Consider the following 11,025-nt stretch of genomic DNA (forward strand, 5'->3'; position numbering starts at 1 on the left):
CTATCTTCACAGGTTCACAATCTTGTCCTGGCTCCATTTTCAGACTTCCCTTTGACTGTTGATCCAGACTCCGCTTTTCACAGACTCCCCCTCTCAATATGCTAGAATCTGAGGTCTTAATCTGGTTCAAGCTTTGACAATTAGCTTCCGTGGGAATAATGAAGTCCAAAACCTGTGTCTCAAACATCAAACATTACAATTCTATCTATTCAACAATAAACCATTAACTCAATCAGCTTTAGAAATCCACTCAAGTATTCAGATCCAAGTTAATGACCCTGATTACTCAATTAATCTACCAAGTTCAACTTAATGACCTTGGTTGATCTATTGACGAATCAAACTGATTTTGAAAACATTTTCAAACATTTTCTGAAAATAACAAGTATCAAATTAATGAACTTGTTTTTGACTTTTCTATAATTCAAACTTCAACAAGATAAGCTCTCCTCATTCTTCAGTCCAGACTTTCCAGCATCTGCTTCAATCTTCGAGAATCCAACGATTAACTCTCCACTTTGGTTTGTCTAAAATAAAGCAGAAATAAAATCTTTTTGGATTTTTATCAAAGTGTTCTAAACTAAGAAATGAAATGCAGAAAACTTAAATTGCAGAAAGTAAACAAAGTAAACTATTTACAAACTTATTTTTGGCGAGCGTGTCAGGGAATCATATCAGCATTTCAGACAAATTACAAGTACCGTTAAGCTTCATTTCATGCTCAGACTTAAACAATTCACCTCGATTGTCGATATACTGATCCATCTTAAATTCTCACACAAAGTTTAATCTATTCAGGATACGATTTAGATGTCTTATGAACTTAGCTCATTTATGTGTCCCACCTCTTGAATATACTCCCGTATCCAGAATCCCAATATTCAGTCTTACAGGTGAGTATACTACAATGATATCTGTACATAAATTAGGTAATGCGAGGGCCGAGGGATCTCAGGTCGATACTTCCGTATGCGCAGAGAGATATCAGCTTCGACTTTTCAGTATGTCCCCTTTAGAGGATCTTTTAGTTACAACAGCAGCGACTATCAATTTTATTGTTTCATCAGCATGCTGAGGGTTTATGCTATGTTTCAAGCATTTGCGGAAAGTATTATCCAAGGACTAGGTCAGAACTTCCATTCAGCAGAAGTCCCGGAATAATACCCCAGACATCATTGAGTATAAAAACCTAGTATATCAGAATACGAGACCTTTCAAACGAGATTTCAGGGGTTACCTATATATCCAAGTAGTGTTCCCCACAAATTTCACAAGTTTAAAATTTTAGGTTTATATCCCGAATAAATCTACTAAATGTGTGAAAACCTATCGACACATCATTAGTGAGACTGTTTAACTCATTTAGACTCTACAAATCTTTAGCATACTGTAATTGTCTAGCCGATGTACTATCATTTTCCCTATATACACAAGCTCTTTTTCAGATTTTATATTGTTTTTGGATTTTGAAATTTTATCATGTTTTTGTATTTTTTGCATTTTTTACTGTTTTTGTATTTTCTGAAAATATATCTATTTACATCTATCTACTCCCCCTAAATACCAAAACAAGTAAAAAATCGACAAACCATTGCAGATTGTTTCTCATCTTCATCCGCAACAGTATTCTCATCAACGCCCACAATTCCATCCGACACCGAAAGAAGCTTCATACCATTCAGTTTTAATAAATATTTAAACCGATTTTTATCAAAAGCTTTGGTATGTAAATCAGCTTTCTGTTCGTCAGTGTGGATTTTCTCAATTCTTATCAACTTTTTCTCGAAACAATCGCGACTAAAGTGATGACGAATTTCTTTGTGTTTAGTTTTAGCGTGATGTACTGGATTCTTTGTTATGTTAATAGCGGCCTTATTATCAACAAAAAGAGGTGTGTTAAGAAACTGCAAACCGTAGTCGCGCATCTGTTGCTGTATCCACATGATCTGAGAGCAGCAACTGCTAGCAGACACGTACTCCGATTCACATGTAGATAACGCCACAGACGTTTGTTTCTTACACTGCCAGGTAACCAATCTAGGTCCAAAGAATTGGCATCCTGCAGTTGTTGATTTAGAATTGACTTTGCAGCATCCGAAATCTGAATCGGAATACCCTTCGAGCGTAAAGTCGCCTTTCCTAGGATACCACAACCCCAATGACGGAGTTCCTTTCAGGTAGCGCAATATCCTCTTCACAATAATCATGTGCGAAGCTCTCGGGTTAGATTGATATCTTGCTGCGAGGCACGTTGGGTACATGATATCAGGACGTGAAGCAGTTAAGTACATCAATGAACCTATCATGGATCGGTAGAACGTTTCATCAGCCCTGTCTCCGGTGAGATCTGGGTGAATCCCATGATTCGTTGCAAGTGGGGTAGCAGCTGGAGTAGAACTTGACATCCCAAATTTCTCTAGAATATCACCAACGTACTTCGTCTGGTGAATGAAAATTCCCTCAGGTAGTTGTTCAACTTGTAGTCCCAAAAAGAATTTCATCTCCCCCATTGATGACATTTCGAACTTTTGCTTCATCACTGATTCAAAGTCTTTGCACAGACTCTCATTTGTCGACCCAAAAATTATATCGTCTACATAAATCTGTACTATCAGAAGATGACCGTCGACCTCTTTAGTGAAGAGAGTGGCATCCACTTTTCCACGAATGAACTTGTTGGCTAGTAGGTGTTGAGACAAAGTCTCGTACCAAGCTCTCGGGGCCTAGTGTAAACCATACAGCGCTTTGTCCAATAAGTAGACCTTGTTTTTGTGGATCGGATCGGTGAAGCCCGGCGGCTGTCTGACATAAACCTCCTCTTTGACCTTCCCATAAAGAAACGCCGATTTTACATCCAACTGATATACTTTGAAGTTCTTCCAAGACGCAAATGCAAGGAAAATTCTGATAGCTTCTAGTCGTGCCACAGGAGCATACACTTCTGTAAAATCAATCCCCTCCTGTTGACTAAAGCCTTGAACAACGAGTCGAGCTTTGTTTCGTACAACAACTCCTCTGTCGTCTCTCTTACACTTAAATACCCATTTCGTATTGATTTTTCTATGACCTTCTGGTAAATCCACTAGCTTCCACACTCCCAACTTTTCAAACTGAATTAACTCTTCTTGCATTGCAATGACCCAAGAGTCTTCAGTAAGCGCCTCTTTATAAGTACGTGGTTCGATCTGCGAAATGAAACAACTTAATGAAAATTCAGTTTGTAAGGGTGCTACTGTAGAATAAAAACATGTAAGGCCCTGGTCAATTTGACGTCTCGTGCGAACGCCTGCTTGCAATTCTCCTATGATCAACTCCTCTGGATGATATGAAAGAGTTCGCGGCATCACTTCGCTTGGAACATCTACATTGCCCTCCAGATTAGTAACATTCTGATCTGCATCTTGTTCTCCAACTTGGTTTGTTTGACTTGAAATCTGGATCTGCTCCCCCTCAGAATCTGAATCACCATGATCAAATACTGGCATATTATCATCTTCTTGATTATCATTCTCTGCCGACTAATTACCAGGAGCAACATCATCATCATGTTCACCAGCATTGCTAGGACCTGCTTCATTATCATTTGAAGTTTCCCGAGGTCTTCTAGAATACTCAGCTGGGAACCTTTACTGCGATCATATTCATGCAAAATATCCAACTCATCAAAGAAATCTTCATCTTCCTTTGATTCTTCTCTCATGTCAAACGAATCCCATAGTTTGTCATAATGATAACGCCATGAATCTCCAGGATTCTGCGGCGGCATAGAATAACCTTGACATTCAACATTTCCAGCTTCAATAATCCGCTTCTCACTTGGAACGAAGACACGTCGCATCGGATTTGCATAACCAACAAATATTCCCTCAATGCACTTCGGACCAAACTTTCCATGAGGCTCTATAACCGAACGGTTCTAGATATTTCAAATTCGGTTTGCGGTTATTGATTAGCTCAAAGCATGTTTTGTTGAACTTCTTGACAGTAAGAACCCTGTTTAGTGTATAGCATGCGGTGGAAACAGCTTCAGCCCAAAAATTAATCGGTAACTTTGAATCTGCGAGCATAGTTCTAGCCGTCTCGATTAGTGTCTGGTTTTTGCGTTCTGCGACTCCATTCTGCTGCGGAGTGTACAGAGCACTAAACTCATGCAATATACCTCTTTCATCACAAAATTCTTCCATCTTGCTGTTCTTGAATTCAGTACCATTATCACTTCGAATTCTTTTGATACGCCTTTGGTACAGATTCTCAATTCTCTTGAACAACGCCATCAAACTGTTAAATGTTTCGTCTTTCGTCTTCAAGAAAGAAACCCACGAAAATCTGGAATAATCATCAGTAACGACCAAACAGTAGTAATCACCTGTAATACTTTTGACATTCACAGGACCAAATAAATCCGTGTGAAGTCTTTCCAGAGGTCTCGAAACTGAATTGACTTGTTTTGTAGAGTGTGACTTTTTCTTCTGCTTGCCTTTAACACAGCTAATACACTCCCCTTCCAGATGAAAACCTTTGACATGAACTCCTGTAACCAAATCGTTATGCACCAAGTGATTCATCTTCCTTAGGTGAATATGCCCCATCTTTCGGTGCCACAATCTCGATTCTTTCTCAGTTGCTCTTGACACAAAACAATGAGCCTGACCCGTGGTTGTAGTATCTACGCTCATATCCAACACGTACAGATCATTAACTCTCGGTGCCCTCATGATAATCCATTCCTCAGGTATTACAAATCCCGGTTTCAAGATCAAACATTCTTTATCAGTGAAATGAGTAGTATACATCCTGTCACAGATCTGGGAGATACTCAGCAGATTATTCTCTAGCTCAGCAATGTAGTTAACTCTTTCAAACGTCACAATCCCGTCGGATAACGTTCCTTCACCAATAATCCTTCCTCCTTGATTACCCGCAAATCCTACGTAACCACCATTGATATTTCTCACACCATACAGCAACACTGTCTTCCCTGTCATATGTCTTGAAGCTCCACTATCCATGATCCATCTGGATACAAGTTTTGGAAGATCCTGCACATAACAAATTATGACTTAACCAACTTCAATAAAGATGCCGATTCATGTTTCGCGATCCAGGAAGCTCAGGCAATTCAAACTGTTTAGTCAAACATGGTGTCCACCCAGGCTTCATCAGCCTTGGGTGTAACCTTGACTCTCGCAATTTGAATTTTGAAATTTTCAGCCTTAAGAGGTGGAAAATTTGCATCATAATCAATTGGAATTAAATCCTCAGAAGGTGAAATCTTTTTCTCAGTTTTAGGTTTCCACACTTATTGAGATAATGCAACCCGTTTATAAAACTTGTCGTTTTTAGTTACCACTTTCTTTACGAGTTCATTTTTCACTTTGATTTTGTCATTTTTCAAACTCTTTTTCTCAACAATCATTGGTGCTTTACCCTTCACATCAACTTTCTTCTGTTGAGTCTTCACAGTTTCAATCTTAGACTTCACGTTGGTACACTTTCGAGCAATGTGACCAACTTGATTACATCTGAAGCATGTTCGAGTATCAACAACTCGACTAGTGCCTTCAGACTGAGACTGCGAGGCTCTTTTCTCGAAGAACTCTTCATTCAATTTTGAAAAAAATTGTTTCTCTTCATCAGCAAGTGAACTCGAACTGTTCACAAACTTTTTCTTCTCAACAAACCTCTTGTTTGGAACATTCTTTTTCTGATAAAGCTTACCCCCCTGATAACCACCCGACCAATTGTTTCTGTTGTTACTGTAAAAACGCGGTGGAACTACAGGTTTCTTGTAGTAAGATTTATCTTTTTCAAAACTCATTTTTCTCTTTGTTTGACTCAGATTGTTCACTTCTGAAAACTCAACTTCGACCAACTTGAAAACATTTGTCAATTTGTTCACATTAACATTCTCAATCGGAAACTCAGAATCCGAAAACAACTTATCTGAACCCAACATCTTGTACATGACAAGATTTGATTCTTCATTTAAGTTGTTCTTGGACTTTTGTTTCGGAATGTATTTGTCCAAGAAACACCCATCTTCCTCAGTAGTGTCACTATCCGTTTTTAGCACATTTTCAACAACACCTTTTACAGTATCATTTTGGACACTATCGTCATTAGAAGATGTGAACGTGACATCAATTGAATCCGGAAGATTCATTTCACTTTCTTCTTCAATTTCAACCAACCCTGATTGCTTTTTCGTGTAGTTATCCAAAATCGGCGGTGGAACTCTATGAAAACCCAGCCCGGTTCCATCATAATAAACATCTTCTCCAGCTTTGTTTTTCCCGATGGGTTTTGGTGACCAGAGTTGAATAAAACTGATTTGGGCTTGTGAGGGGGCTTCTGAAGGTACTTATGTGATGCAATTATTTTGCTACTACGTGGTTATTTATATGTAGTTGAATACGTAAGTGGCCTCCAGGTTGAGTTACAATTACCAAATTGCCTCTTTCACACATCTCATATATTATACATATATTAATAACACTATGAAATGAATAGTAGTTGGAAGGTTAGTCACCTACATAGCAACCTGCTTCATCTTTTTGGGTTATAAACACCTGTCAAGCTTGGTGGCAGGTGGTTTTCAAAACCATTGCACATCCCGGCTTAAAATCCCAAACCACCATCTACCCTTCATTTTTACACATAATACAAACCCTAGAGAGAGGGGTGAGAGAGATATGCAGATGTCTATAGATAGAAAGGGAGTGTGGAGCAGAATCGTGATGGAGTGGTGGCTGACCACCGCCACCTTTGGTGGCACCACCCGATTCAGGCGCGTCACCGACCCCAACTAATGGTACAAAAATGAAACGCAATGAACAGTGATGAATAGTGAAGGAGGGAAATAAAAGGGTCTCTACCAGTACACTCCTCTTTATCTTCTTCATTTGGCAAGACAGAAAGTCAGGAACGCCGATGAAATCCACCGCCCCGCCGTCGTCTGTGTCCTGTTGTTACGGACGTCGGCCAGTGGTGATGGTCTCTGGTTTCAGAGGTGTAACACCTCGTAAAATCATACCCAATAAAATAAAGACACGTGTCATGTAAGATAAACGTATTATAAAACCGGATCCAGATAAAGATGTACGGTAGGATATAAAAGCGTCGACATGTTAATTTATACCTCTGAGCGACCTATTAATAAATCCCTAACCATGATATATTTAATCAACATTTAAATTATGCAAATAAATCTGGTTATCCTAAATAACAAACTGATTATAACTCAACATTTGGATCCAATGTGAGTTCTCGAAAATGTTGGCACTTGAGGCATTCAACACAAAGAACCAAAATGTGTAAGAGCATGCAAAGCATGCAAGGTCTGAGCACTTGGTCCCTCTACTGAAAAGGAAAGCACAAGTGATACGCGCAAAATGCAACATATAAATTATATCAATTGTGGCATAAAACTAACCCTTTTTTAGTACAAATGTTGGAAAAAGTATGCTTTTGTCTTCCTTTTGTATTTTCAGGATTAAATGAGCTCAAATTAACAAAAGGAGCAAAAAGACAGCAAAATCTAACATAAATACAAGAAAAGGGACAAAAGTGGATTGCCCGACCCCTCGACAGCATCCTCCCAAGCAAAACAAAGAAGGCAGAAGACTGAACACGCCCCGTGCTCAGCGAGCACGGGGCCATGCCCAAGAAGCAGCAGAAAAGACAAACTAATAGAAGCTTCTATTGCCCACCACGGGGCCGTGCCCAGCGAACACGGGGGCGTGGTCAGAGTACTGCAGGCGCATTTATTGTAATTACGAATTACAATTAATGAAGAGAGTGAGTGTCAGACGAACACGGGGCCGTGCCCATGCTTCTGTTCAGCCTATAAATAGGAGTGCTTGGAGCCATTTCAACTCATCCCTTGGCACACCACCTCTCTCACACTTCATCCACCACCCACCACCATCACAACACCATCATCCACCACCATCATCCATTGTCCATCATAGAGTGTGTGAGTCGTCTCGGGATCCAAGATTGATCGTAAGAGTTCTTGACAATCAAGGCCATGTTTGCCTAAGTCTCTTACATCACTTGGTGAAGACAAGTGTTTAGTATAATACTTTTTATTTTTAATCTTTTGCACTTCTTAATTGGTTTTGTATTAATGACTTTAATAACTAGTTTCTTATGTTGAAGGTGATTCTTCCTTATCGTTTATCCGTGGTGTCTTGGCATTATTTTACTGTCTATATAAAATAAAAGATTTTCACCATTCATATCTCCACGGTCTATATGGAGGTATGTTGGCTACCTGGTCGGGGGTTAAGGGAACGGTTTGGTAAGAGTCTTGCCCTTGTTCCGCGTTTAGAGGTCCTGCAAGGGACCTGGGTCAGTAGGATCTCCTTCAATACCCAAACTCTTTGGCCCCCTCATAAGTTAAACTACTATTAATACTATAACCCAGCTATTTAGGACTGTATCCATGCTGACTCAGACTACTTAGTGGAGGGTAACGTCACCTTCAAAAGAGGGGCCTACCATAATTTGCATTAATAACTTAATTAATTATCTTTCAATAATCCGACCCTTTAGGATTGTATCCTTGCTGACTCAAACTACTGGGTTGAGGGTAACGTCGCCTTCAAAAGAGGGGCCTACTACAATAACTAAGATAATCTCTTAAACAAGTGCAAAAGTGCGAAAATAATCAAAGGTTATACTATACACGAGTCGGATCCAAGTGATTCATCTTGTCTATCTGTTTTTATTTTTATTTTTTATTTTTCAGCATTTAGTTAGTTTTATTTTCTTAGTTTTAAAATCTTTTCTAACATTTTTATTCGATTAGACGTTGAGGATAAACTGGTACTAAAAGCTCTTGTGTCCTTGGACGACCTCGGTATCTTACCAACACTATACTACGTCCACGATGGGTGCACTTGCCCATATGTGTGTGTAGTGTTAGTAAATATCGTGTTTTATAAATTTAAAACTTGGCTAAAAAGTGTAAAAAGGGCTTAAAATATATACCTAAAACATATGCACACTAGCACGCATCAACAAGATTCGGACATGTAAGGAATGCATGGTCAAAGCTTGGAAGTTTACAAACTTTTGGATTCTGGTCATCGGATACGGACCGCAAAGCCAAGGGCTTACGGTCCGTAAAGATGGAACTGGGCGATATAAGCTAGGGACGGTTACAGATCGCATCCGTTTGAGCATACGGTCCGCAAGAGGAGCATACGGACCGCAAGAGCTTTGGCTTACGGTCCGTAAGGCTGTCGCTGGCAGCAGAATTGGACAGGTGCCTGTTCAGCAGGTTGCACCGCCATAAGAAGATGGTTTTCGAAAACAGGGACTTTGCAACTGCTATTGGGCAACATAGGGACACCTGGGAGCATCCCATAACCTCAGTAGAGTTACATGGCATCATCCAACTCAATTGGGTTCACTATATAAGAAGAACAAGTTTTCCTTCCAAGGCAGATTTCTGGACCTTCTCTGGACTTCAACAAGCTTCCTTAAGATCCCTAATCCCACTTAGGACCTTTGTAAGTGTCCATAACCCTTCTTAATTTAGTTTAGCTTAGTTAAATAGCTAAAAGTCAAACCGTCGTAATTAAGGTTTGACTTCGAGATTAATCAATAATTATCCAGTCAAATCTCGAATTAAAAATACCTATGAGTAGGTAATTATGTGGTTAACAAACCCTTAAAAGGGTACCCTCTGATTCCCACTCTAACTAGGTCAATTGTCGGGTCAAACTTGATCTTAAAAAGTCAATAGAAAGCTTTATTTCAAACTAATGCATAATTAGCAATGTAGGATCCATGCAACCTGTTTTATCATTACTATAACTTGGTAATTAATGTAAGAACATGTCTGAACATGTTCACCCCGACAATTTTCAGTTTAGGTCGGGTTCGGAACCGAAAGTTGCATAGTTTGGCTTATACTTTGACTTTCAGTTCTGACCCGTTTAAGCCTAGTTTAGGATTGCCTTAGAGCTTCTTTTGGACCTAGTTACATGTTAGTATAACTCTCTGTGATTATACGGCTTGGTTCATTAGTTGTCCAATCATTATGCAAGTTTCCGTTAATTGCCTAAATATCGACTATTATGCCCTTTTCACCTTAAAATGTGATTTTTGAAAATGTAAAAGAGTAGACACCTTAGTTACTGAGTTATAAACTTGTACCTAAAATTTGACATCAGTTTGAGGTCTAGATTAAGAGTTATGCTCATTAGCGTAATTAAAAACCTTTTTAGTAATTAAATGACATAATTAGCGTATAGCCTATCTAAACCCAATTTTTGATATCAAAATTTTTACCTACTGATATAAAATAATATTTTTGGATTTTTGGAGATTTTTACTTATTTTTAGGCTGAGCATAACTTAGAGTTCTAAGCTTATTTCGGTTATTGCCGGTTTTGCCCTTTCGGGCTATAAAATGAGTTTTACAAATCCTTTTGATACCAAACCTTTTTCTACTAATCTAATATGATAAGTAAATTATTTTGATCCTTCTGGAATTATAAAGATATCAGCTTTTCTTTCAAAACCCGGAAATGGCTCCAAATCACCTTTTAAGCGTTTTTAACGCATAGTATGTATCAAAACTATTTTAAACGTATAAGGGTTAATGCCTACTGGTATATTCAGTAAATTTTTATATTTTAACAGTAAGCAAAAGTCTTAAACTCAGATTTCCAGTTTTGGCCTTTTAGGCTTACGTGAAATTACCAAAATGCCCCTACGGTGCATAGTATGGTTATAACTAATAAATTTCACATATATATGATACTCTACTGTTATAACTTATTAAATTAAGTATGTTTACTAAATAAATCAGACCTGTAACTCAGATTACTATTTGAACCCTTTTATAACCTTTTAAATGACCAAAATACCCTTACTGGGCATAGTTTGGGTTTAAAATCGTTTTGGGCATAATAGAAGATATCCTACTGATGTCACACCATATTTAGTGCATGTTAACTCAGGAAACTTGTACATGATTCATATGGTTACTCGTTACGCACTTTCCGCGTT

Source organism: Helianthus annuus, chromosome 6 (genome assembly GCF_002127325.2).
Source record: "Helianthus annuus cultivar XRQ/B chromosome 6, HanXRQr2.0-SUNRISE, whole genome shotgun sequence".
Taxonomy (NCBI): domain Eukaryota; kingdom Viridiplantae; phylum Streptophyta; class Magnoliopsida; order Asterales; family Asteraceae; genus Helianthus; species Helianthus annuus.